General features: G+C 43.9%; 1 long non-coding RNA gene across 1 annotated transcript in view; it reads left to right on the forward strand.

Annotated features, from left to right (window-relative positions):
* The first annotated feature begins 11,015 nt into the window (after nucleotides 1-11,015).
* LOC103177717 overlaps nucleotides 11,016-12,008 on the forward strand; it is a 32,287-nt gene continuing 31,294 nt past the window's right edge. The window contains exon 1 of the long non-coding RNA XR_487752.1: nucleotides 11,016-11,105. This is a non-coding gene — a long non-coding RNA (uncharacterized LOC103177717). The remainder of the gene's footprint in view (nucleotides 11,106-12,008) is intronic.

Consider the following 12,008-nt stretch of genomic DNA (forward strand, 5'->3'; position numbering starts at 1 on the left):
TTCAAACTCACTACAAGTCAATCTTTCTAATATTCCAAGTCACATTTCAGTATTGCCATTCCTGAAATCCAGCTTCATCCACACTTTAACAAAAAAAAACTTTATTTTATATAGCACCCTTCACATAGGGTAATGCCTTGGAACATAGGAACATATTACAAGGACAAGGTTCGACACTGAGTGAGAGGGGTGGGTGGGTGGGGGCTTGGGGGTGGGGGGGATTGCGGAGAGACCATAGGTGTATTAAAATAGCTAGGAATTTCCTGCAGTTGAATGTGAACAAGACTGAGGCCCTCCTGATTGGCTCGCGCCAGGATCTCAGCACCTCAGGCTCTGGCACCATCACCCTCCATGGTTGCAAACTACAACTCACCAAGCCAGTCAGGAACCTAGGTGTCTTGTTCGATTCTCAACTATCTTTTCTCCCCCACACATTCAAGCCATGACCCTCTCTGCCTTCCCTCACCTCCGTAACATCGCCTGACTCCGCCAATACATCACCCCTCAGGCCGCTGAAACTCTTGTTCATGCCTTCATCACCTCCAGGCTCGGCTATGCAAACGCCCTGCTTGTCGGCCTTCCCAACTCCTCCCTCCACAGGCTGCAGATAATCCAGAACTCTGCAGCCCGTGTCCTCTCCCGCACCAAACTCCGGGAACCCATCTCCCCCACTCTCGCCCAACTCCATTGGCTCCCTATACTTCAGAGGATCCAGTTCAAGATCCTGGTCCTCACATACAAAGCCCTCCTTGGCCTCGCCCCACCCTACTTCTGTGACCTCCTAACCCCCTACCAACACGCCCGCTCCGTCCGCTCAGCCGGCTCTGGCCTGCTCCATGTCCCCCGACCCAACCGCCCCACCATTGGCGGGAGAGCCTTCAGCCACTCTGCCCCCAACCTCTGGAATTCCATTGCCCAGTCACTCCTGAGCCTCCTTCAAGTCCCGTCTCAAGACCCTCCTCTTCGACCATCTCATCGGCCACCCCCCCTACCTTCCCCCCCCCGACCCCAGCTCAGGTCTGAAATGCTGTACTCTGTCCAGTGCCTTGGGACGTCCTCCCGACGTGAAAGGCGCTATACAAATGTAATCTTCTTGTTGTAGGAATTAAGGCATTATGTAAAGCCAGAAAGAAAGGAAGCTAGAGAGAGGGAGTTGAAGAATGGTGTGACCGCTCTGACCAATGTGCTGTCACCTTGAGCCAGGCTTTGCTTCTTTAGCAATGCCAGGCAATACTGCCTGTGCCCCCAAACAGAGTTTGATTCCAATGACTCAAGGGTCTGCTGCCTATGAGTTCCTCCTCCTCTTCCTCACCGCATCCTTCTGTGAAATGGGCTGTTGAAGAAGTTTCCATATAACTAGTGTCAAAGTAAAATGTGAAACTTACAGAGACTAACACTCACATACTACAATATTGTGTTGCTGTTTTGGTAGTACCACCGATCACATATCTTTAAATTAACTATGTTTCCATCATGTAATTACAACTCTAATCACTAGTTTGTTGGTGCTCTGTAGTCAAATCACTCCAAACCCATTTCAATGGCTGCAGCCAGAAGCCAATCAAGATTGACAGTGCCTTTCATATGAGGATCGCCCACAAAACAAACATTCACTCCACTTTACGGTATTGGCCGAATGCAGATTCCGCTCGTTGCTGACCTGACTAATTCCATCTTGGAGGACTATGGTGTTCTGAAGGAAGATGAAGGAATTGCTTACAATACAGTATACCTGTGAAGCACTTTGAAATGCCCTCCTGATTGGAAAGGCCCTCTCCCAAATGTAAGGAATATTATTATTATTCCTGGAGGACATCTCAAAATGCTTCACAGGCTGTATTGCAAATGTAGGGACTGTTTATTTTTTGTGAGTGAACATGGGAGCCAACTTGCGCACAACGATATCCCACAAACAGCTACAAAGTGACCGATTTTTTCTGGACACAAGGAGTGGAAAGCAGAAACCTATTTTGAGTTACCATTCAGAGCCTCTCCTTACCAAGCAGTAAGTAGGGAGCCAATTGTTAGTTGTTTGATGGATCACTTTTCTGGGGTAATGATCCTTTAGAAACATTTAAAAATATAATGGGTCACTAAATCCACAAGTGTTTGTGGAACACTACTGTGCACAAATGGCTGATGTGTTTCTCCCACAAAATATACAGTTAATTCACTTCACAGTATAGTCCGTGAAGTGCTTTGAGACGTCTCAAAGACGTGATAAGACACTATATCAAATGCAAGGATTATTATTATTAATATAGAAGCTGGTAAAAAGAAAACATTAAGTAGTGCCAAAAGGAATTGGATGGCACTGGAGTTCTTTCATCTTCAAAACATGGGCTTCAATCCAGGCCTCACAGATGGGATGAAAGGTCTTTGCTTGCCCTTTTAACAGCTGTAAAAGGGTCCAAGTGAAAGTTTGGATAGTTCCCAGTAGATACTAAACTGTCGCTAACAAAACTGTGCTCATGATTGACTTTTGGCACACATTCAGCACACACACGCGCATTCACAGTGTGGCACCTGTACACACACGTATACAAAGACACTCACATGCATACACACACACAGAAACAATCACGCACTTGTTCATTCACATATACACATTCACACTTATATCAAACACACATACACATTCATGCACATGCATGTAAACACTCACGCACAGCCACACACATACACACTCACACTCATATACATACTCGTGTGTGCACAGAGTCAGAAACAAAACAAAATACTAAGGATAGACTCTGTCCTCATAAAATACATTTCTGCATACCTTAAAAATGTGTTTAGTGTGCGGTTTAGTAAAATATTTGCAAATGAATGACATTTTCCTCCAAATGATTGTGTTTATTGCATCTGTATATCTTCTAATCAGTAAAACAATAAAAAAAAGAACAAGCAAGTTAGATTAGACTTTTGTTTAATTCATCTTACATTGCTTTTTTTAAAAAAAAGGAATTTTGAGATCAATGGATGCAGCAAACATCAGATCGGAATTGATAATCTGGAAGAGATTTTGCCAGATATCTGTGTATTTGCTGTTGTATTTGTGAATTGTTATTCTGTTACCGGAATAGATAACCAGCTGTAATCACAGGTGGCTTGTGAATCTGGGGGTGATGGTGGGTGGTGGGGGGTGTTGGACCCCTTAGACAGGTGAGGTTGGCTTGACTGACAGGTCCATTGGCCAATCAGAGCTGAGGAAGCCCTGATGAGCAGCCCATTGGACTGGAAGTGGGTGGGTGCCTACAACAAATTTGGAGAGGGGCAAGAGCAGGCATGTGGGTATCATGGGTTGGGGCTGCTCAGAGGATTGGCTATGGTCCTTCTCAAGCCTCAAGGTTTTCCCCCACCAGCTTCCCTTAAAGAGATGAGCTGTCGCTAGATGGGGGGTTGAGTCCTCTCTAGCCCTGGCCACCCTCTGCCTATGGCTGCAATGTAAACTATCCTGGAGTGATGAGAATGTGACTTGTGTTGATGTTTTGCTGCCACATGCTGCCTTTAGGGGGTGCTGCTGACAACATTACTGACATTGCTGACAACATCCACAGGGTGATCTGGAACTGCACACACACTGCTGCAAAGGTTTGATTTGGATTTGCTCTCATTCTCACCCAGAGGCAGTGACTCATGCTGGGCTACAATTCCAGGAATACCAATTCACCTTCCTTTAGGATGTTGGAAGCATTCTTTCCTCAAAGTCAAACGTTTGCAGGCTGAAGCCCCACATTGGGATTTGTGGCTCAAAATCCAGGTTGGCACTCCGGTGCAATACTTAAAAGAGGGCTGCATTGTTGAGCTGTTGTCCTTTGGATGAGATATTAAACTGCCAGTTCAGGTGGAAGTTGGAGATCTTAGTTAAAGATGATGCTTTACGTTTCGGTTCTGAAACACTGATTGTCCAGCACCTTGGGATGTCCTCCCGACATGAAAGGCACTGTACAAATGTAATTTTCTTGTTGTTATGAGTAATTAATGCCATTGCTGTTTGTTGGACTCTGCTGTATTCAAATTCTTTGCATCTATCCAGAAATATACAGAAGCTACAGGAATGACCTGTGAGATATTTCAGTGTTATAAGCACCATAACAAATGCAAGATTTATTATTACTACATAGTGAATGTCAACATGCTCTTTCACTTGAGGGTGTAGTAGCCAAGATTCATTTTATCCTCATCCACCACTCAATACAATACAATACAATACAATACAAATTTGCATTTATATAGCACCTTCCACGTCATAAAATCCCATAGCACTTAACATTGCTACCTGGGCACTCAAACTTGGGGTGTTAGCCTACAAGATCTACAGTACCTTGGCTTCTGTCAATCCCAATCGGATGTTTGTTCCATGTGCAGTTTATTCCATTTTTTGGGCTTATGGAAACAGACTGCTCCTTGGCTGTTGACTGGACCCTTTTCAAATGATGTTCGAACACAGTATCCTATCTTCCTCCACCATAATCTAAAAATACTGGAAGCACAAAAAATATCTTTAAAAATATATCTATTAATATTTACAAACATATATGAAAAAACCTTAAATATATACTCCCAGTAGTAAACGGATGGCAGAGATTCTTCACACTCAGTTCATTGCAGTCTTATCTGGTAGCGTTGTCCTAGCTGGAAAGGCACTGGGAAAACTTGCCAAAACATGCTTTCAATGGCAAGCTTTAGAATTTTAGCTGGTTAAATTCCAGCAACTTTCCCCAAGGCAACGTTCACAAGCGTTGTCTCTTGCCAGACTGCACCTAATACTCTGTCCCTCCATGGAGAAAGTGAGTCCCTCCAGGGAGAGACTGATGTGCATTTCATTCCAATACAAAAGAGTTTCCATGTGGAGGTGGGATACACGGAACTCTCAGTCTGGTCGGGATACTCTTAAGCATGGTGATGGTTTTCTGCAGGTGTCAGACAACAGGCTGAAAAAAGAACTATTAAACACAGTTGGGTGGAAATATCCAGAGACTGAGGAAAAGGGATATGACTGTGATGGATCTGAGCCCTCTTGGTAGCAATAATGGGAGTTCTTTACCTCTCTGATAGCTGCCTGGTTTGGAGACCACTTCACAGGTGGCATCGTAATGCATGAGAACAGTTGGATACGGAAAACAAATTAAATCTTTCAGATTCAGATTCAGATTGCGAGGGATGGAAATGCCGCTGTTTAGTAAGTAGTGTTCCAGGTTTTTTTNAATGTCTCCCTGAAGGCCTTTCACAATTCGAAATAAAAAATTGCAAATGTTCAAACACTGGAGGTTTTGTGCAAAACATAGGTAGAATGCAATGGAGAATGTGAAAGAAACAGTTTTAAGGAGGTAAGTGTACGTAGAGCAGTTTTTTTTCAGAATAGTTTGTATTGAACTTCAGAAAGCATTTTACAGTAATTATTGTCAAGTTTTAGTAGGCAAAGTGATGTGGTGTTCAATTTTGACCCGTTTGTTTTCTGCATAAAGGGTTTGAGCAGACTTTTCAAGGAGCCAAAATATGGAGGAGTGCGGCATTGATGAAGCCGCTGTCCTTCTTACGAGATGTTAAATCAAGGTCCCATCTGTCTCATCAGGTGGACCTTAAAGATCCCACGATACTACTCAAAAAAGAGTGGGAGATTCTCCCAGTGTTCTGGCCAATCCCCCAGAAAGAGAATTGGTCATTCACCTCATGGCTGTTCAAGGGACATTGCTGTGTCCTCCATTTCAATTTCCCCTGCCCCATCTCCTCTAACTTCGCCACCTTCCTCTCTACCCTAAACCTAACCCTCCATGTAAACTCCCCAACCCATAACCACGGCCACCCTTTCAACCTCATCATCACCCATGGCCTTGATATCTCTGATCTGACCACCACATACAAGGCCACCTCAGACCACTTTCTCATCTCTCTCTCCTCTCATATCATCCTCCCCTCCTTTCACCATCTTTTCCACCCATGGAAAAAGCTTCCACCCCGAATCCCTCAAAAAACGCCCTCTCAACTTCAGACCTTCTCTCTCTCTGGCCTTTCATCCAAAGTGATCCAAACGCAGCCGTCAAGCTGCTGAACGATCACCTCTCCTCAACTTTCAATTCCCTTCTTTCCAACCCGCTCCCCTGGCACAACAGACATCTCTGCTTCCTGAAATCCCAAACCCGGTTGCTTGAGCGCAGATGGCACAAAACTGGCCAGTCGTGGCTCAAGCATCGTCACACTTACTGCTGGTCCCTCCCTCAATCCCAAACCGCTTTCTATTTACAGGTCATGCTTGAGGCCCCAAACACCCCCAAAATCCTATTCTCCAGTACCCACCACCTCCTCAACGCCCCCTCTCAAGCATCGCAATCCTCACTTCCGATGCCAAGTGTGAAGAGGTCCTGGACTTCTTTATCCTTGAGATACATACCATCCACGTGGGTGGCTGCCTCCTCCCCAATCCCCACATGTCGCCTACCAGCCCCACCCCCTGCCATGCCTACTTTATCACCCTGTCCTTCTACCACGATTCTTACCATAGCCCCTATCATACACTCCATCCAGCTTCTGGAAAATCAACTCCCATTCCTCTTCTCCCTGCTGACGTGAAAAACGCTATTCAAATGGAATTTGTTGTTGCTTGTTGACACAATCAACTGGTCCCTCTCTTCAGGCTCCGTCCCACCTCCCCTCAAAACCACTTTCATCAGTCCTCTTCTTAAAAAAACACACTCTCCTTCCCTCCAATTTCACAAATTTCAGACCCAACTCAAACCTGCCTTTCCTGGCCAAGGTTTTGAAATGTGTCATTGGAAATCAACCTTCCTCACACCTCTCGCTCCACTCCCTACTCGCCTTTTGCCCTGCCCACAGCAATGAGAGTAAATTTAACTTGCAAAGTAACAACAAACTCCTCTCTCTCTGTGACCAAGGCTCCTTCTACCTCATCATTGTCCTAGGCCTCACCGCTGTGTTCGACACTGTCGATCTCGCCATCCTCCTCCAGCACCTCTACTTCCTCATTCACCTTAATGGGACCACACTCACATGGTTCAAGTCCTACTTAACCAACCACCAACAATACATCTCAGCAAATGGTTTTTACTCCTGCTCCCGCCCGGTCACCTGCGGGGTACCACAAGGTCCTCTTCTTTTCCTTAGTTACTTGCTGCCTCTCAGCGATGTCATTCACAGGCATGGGGTCAACTTCCACATGAATGACACCTAAATCTACTTTTTCTCCTCCTCCAGTTGTGACTCTCAGTTCGTTGATATCCTGTTAGTTTGTTTGACGGACATCAAGGCCTGGATGAGCGCAAATTTCCGGCAGCTGAATGTTGGCAAGATAGAAGCCACATTCTTTGGCTTCCGTCTTCACTCCTGCGGGTCAGTCCTGCGGGACGACTCCTTTGTGACTACCTAGCTGGACTATTCCAATGCCCTCCTCGCTGATCTCCCCAGCTCCACCATACACAAATTCATAGAATCATAGAATCGCACAGCATAAAAAGAGGCCATTCGGCTCATTGAGTCTGTGACGGCTCTTTGAGAAGAACAATGTAATGTCAAATCCCACTCCCCAGCCCATTCCCTATAACCCTGCTGACCCGTCCTCCTCAAATCCCGTCCACTGCAGTTTTAAAAGTTGTTATTGAATCGGCCTGCACCACCCTTTCAGGTAACGTGTTCCAGATTCAAACAACTCGCTGCGTGAAAACATTTCTTCTCATTTCCCCTCTGCTTCTTTTAGAGACTATTTTGAATCTGTGACCTCGAGTCACCGATACACCCACCATTGGAAACAGTTTTTCCCTTTCTAACCTATCAAATCCCCTCATGATTTTGTAGACCTCTATTAGGTCTCCTCGTAACCTTATCTGCTGCAATGAGAATAATCCCCACCTCTCTAGCCTTTCCTCATAATCAAGGTCCCTCATTCCTGGTACCATTCTTGTAAATTTCCTCTGTGCCCTTTCCAGTGCCTTAACATCCTTCCTATAGTGTGGTGCCCAGAACTGGGCGCAGTATTCTAACTGAGGCCTAACCAGTGTTTTATATAGGTTAATCATAACCTCCTGACTCTTGTACTCTATGCCCCTATTTATAAACCCTAGTATCCCATATGCCCTTTTTACAGCTTTATCTACCTGTCCGGCCACCTTCAAGGATTAATTTACCTGAAACCCCAGGTCTCTGTTCGTTCACCCCCCTTAAGATTGTATTACATAGCCTATATTGTCTCCCCTCATTCTTTCTACCAAAATGCATTATCTCACATTTCTCCACATTGAGATTCATCTGCCATGTGTCTGCTCATTTTACCATTCTGTCTATATCTTCCTGCAGTTGGCTGCTATCTGTCTCACTGTTTACCACCCTACCTAACTTTGTGTCGTCCGCAAACTTGAAAATGGTACTTGCTATATCCAAGTCCAGATGATTTATCTATATCAAGAAGAACAGTGGTCCTAGTACTGATCCCTGGGGGATGCCACTGTGCACATCATTCCAGTCAGAAAAGCAGCCGTTCACCAGAACCCTCTGCTTTCTGTCTCCCAGCCAGTTCTGGATCCACGCTGCCATTCTCCCTTTTATCCCATGGGCTTCTATCTTTCTTACAAGGCTTTCATGTGGCACTTTGTCAAATGCCTTTTGAAAGTCCATATAAACTACATCAACTTCACTTCCTTTATCCACCCTCTCCGTTACCTCATCGAAAAATTCTATTAGATTTGTTAGACAAGATTTGCCTTTAACAAATCCATGTTGGCTGTCCCTAATTAACCCATATTCTTCTAAGTGAAGATTTATTCTGTCCCGGATTATAGTCTCCATGAGTTTCCCCACTACTGATGTTAGGCTGACTGGCCTGTAGTTCCCAGGTTTGTCCTTCTGTCCCTTTTTGTATAGGGGAGTCACATTGGCCACTCCAGTCCTCTGGCACCACCCCTGTATCCAACGAAGATTGAAAAATTGTAGCCAAAGCCTCCGCTATTTGTACCCGTGCCTCCCATAGTAATCTTGTTTGCATCCCGTCCGGACCGGGCGACTTATCTTCCAGTTGCCTGGTCAACCTTTCCAGTACTTCCTCTCTGTTTATACTTCTGCTATCCATTTCCTCTACCCTCTCCTCCGATACTGCAGCATTTGGCGCATCCACTTCTTTTGTGAAGACAGATGCAAAGTACTCATTCAGTACATCAGCCATGCCCTCTGCCTCCACAATAAGATTTCCCCCTTGGTCCTTAATTGGCCCCACCCTACCTATGACTGACCTTTTTTCTTGATGTGTTTGTAAAATATTTTAGAATTCCCTTTAATGTTACCCGCTAACCTTTTCTCGTATAATCTTTTTGCCCCTCTTATTTCCTTTTTCAAATCTCTTCTGCACTCCCTATATTCTATTTGGTTGTCTTCTGTGTCTTGGGTTTGACATTTGTCATACGCCTCCTTTTTCTGCTTCATTCTAGATACAATTACCTTTGTCATCCAGGGAGGTTTGGAAGCCCTACTTTTCCCTTTTGTGGGAATGTATTTATTCAGTCCCCGAGCTGTCTCATCCTTGAAGACTTCCCACTGCTCTTTAGTTGTTTTACCTGCCAATCTTTCTTTCCAGTTCACCTTGGCCAAGTCCCTTTTTAATTCACTGAAACAAATCCTCTTCCAGTTGAGTATCTTCAGCTTTGATGGTTCCTTGTCTCTTTCCATATGCACTCTGAATCTAATGATGTTGTGATCACTATTGCCCAGATGCTCTCCCACTGAAACCTGCTCCACTTGCCCTACTTCATTCCCCAGAACTAGATCCATCACTGCTTCCTTCCTCATTGAGCTGGAAATGTACTGATCAAGAAAGTTGTCCTTTATGCATTTTAGGAATATTTCCCCCTCCTTGCCCTTTGCGCTGTTGTTTTGCCAGTCTATGTTGGGATAATTAAAGTCCCCCATTATCACGCCTCTATTGGCTTTGCATCTGTCTGAGATCTGCTTGCAAATCTGCTCATGTGGAGTCCTGTTGCTCAGTGGTTAGAGAACTCACTTTGCAAGTGAGAGGCCTGAGTTCAATTCCAGGCAGGGCGAAACCTTGGGCAAGTTTCCTTACTCCACACACCTAATAATAATACCTCAAAAAAAACCCAATAATAAATCGGTCTTTTTCAATGACTGTTTGTGGGACATTGCTGTGCGCAATTGGCTGCCGGGTTCGCCCACAAATATACAGTCAATTTACTTTACAGTATATTCTGTGAAGCGCTTTGGGTCGTCTAGAAGACGTGAAAAGCGCTATATCAAATGCAAGGATTATTATTATTATCTCTTTCCTTCCCATTATTTGGTGGTCTCTATAGTATAACCCTACCAGCTTTACAGCTCCTTTTTTGTAGTGGAATTTGCTCCCCCGTATTGATCTGTGTGGTGAAAATTGGCTTCCAGCTGAGTCTGGCATGTTCAACAGTCAGTTGCCTGACTAACAGTTTGCTGGCTTATGGCTGCTGGACTGCTTTGAACTTCAGTGGCTGAATCTGCTCCTCATTAGCTACATATGATTCAGATCTGAATGATCTGTGCACCACCCAGCTTTAGACATGCTACAGTACTTACAAGCTTTGTCTGAAAATCAAAGCACCTGAACAGCAGTCTGACATTCCGGGGGGTCCAACCATGTACGACAATTTTGGTTTAAAAGACTAAGGTTGTGCAGAGTTTACGGCAAATTCTTAAATTTTCTCTTAGTTTGTAATGTGGTTTCTAGTCAGTTTTAAAATTATGACTGAATTTAAATTCTACACAATCTTAAATTTTAAGGTCTTACAGCCTAAGACAAGATGAAATTTTTGGTTGCACATACTGCTGACAGTGTTAATAACAACTGTTAAACAATTGGTTCCCTTCTTCATTGTTTTCTCCAAATCGTTATTTCTGCTTCCTCTCCCCTCAGCATTTTTATGTACAAATATCATCTACATGTTACCTTTTATTGATGTTGCATCATGGTTGTGTCTCTGTGACCCAGACTGAGTCATTGCATGTCACAAGCAATGTCTGTGAACTGTGAGCATCGATTGATGTGAAAATCTTTGTCTGGCAAAGGAGCTGGGTTTCAGCAGGCAGTCACATTTCATCAATGAAGATAACTTAAGGTAATTATCATTGGAAAGATTAAATATTTAAGCTGAGCTGTGACAAGTGGCCAGAAAAGATAATTCACCATTGATCATCTAAGAATAAGTTAATTTGAGCCAGTGGGTTACACATTATATGCAAGAAAGCATACATTACATTGGTAAAAAAATTATATCTAAGCTTAATTCAATGTCCCCCAAATGGAATTTGTAACATTCTACATGTTTTGTTTAAGATACTAAGGAGTTGAACTTCTGTGCACTACATAGCAAATCTGAATTTAGATTTGAAAGATTGGCCGTGTAATTTGGAAAGTGCATAAAGATAGGATAGTTAAATTTACATTGCTGCGGGCTGTTTGAACAGGTTTTGCAGAGTTATAGTTGTGCTGTCAAACCATAGGAAATGGCCTCAGATTTGCACCTATTCAGGGACACATTTAATTGCATAGAAAATAATTTTACATTGAGAGCAACATAGACGATGTATAAAGATGTCTATTTGAAACAGCATAGAATGAACATTGACTTGGTAGTGGTTATTTATGGACTGGATAAAGTTGACTTGTGACCCGAAACAGCAGCTCCCTCCAGTCAGTGGTGGGGGGCCCCGGGGGGGTTGCGGGTGGCACAGGGTTTGGGGGGTGTTGGGGGGTCAAAACGGCTGCCACAAGGAGATGGGTCCTGATTGTAATGGAGTTTAAATAGTTGTGTTTTTTCTGTTATGGTTGTTCTTTTCCATGAGGCCAAGCGGAATGTGTTTTTTAGATAATAATTAATATATTTGCTTGGGAAAACAAGAGGACGGGGCCATTGCACATTGTAACCGGGTTGAAGTAGCTTTCTGTGTTTTTTTCTGTCACGGGTGTGGTTTTTCATGAGGAAAGTGATATATATTTTTTAAATTAATATGATTGTTTA

This window comes from Callorhinchus milii, unplaced genomic scaffold (assembly GCF_018977255.1).
Source record: "Callorhinchus milii isolate IMCB2004 unplaced genomic scaffold, IMCB_Cmil_1.0 Scaffold1, whole genome shotgun sequence".
In the NCBI taxonomy this organism is placed as follows: Eukaryota; Metazoa; Chordata; class Chondrichthyes; order Chimaeriformes; family Callorhinchidae; genus Callorhinchus; species Callorhinchus milii.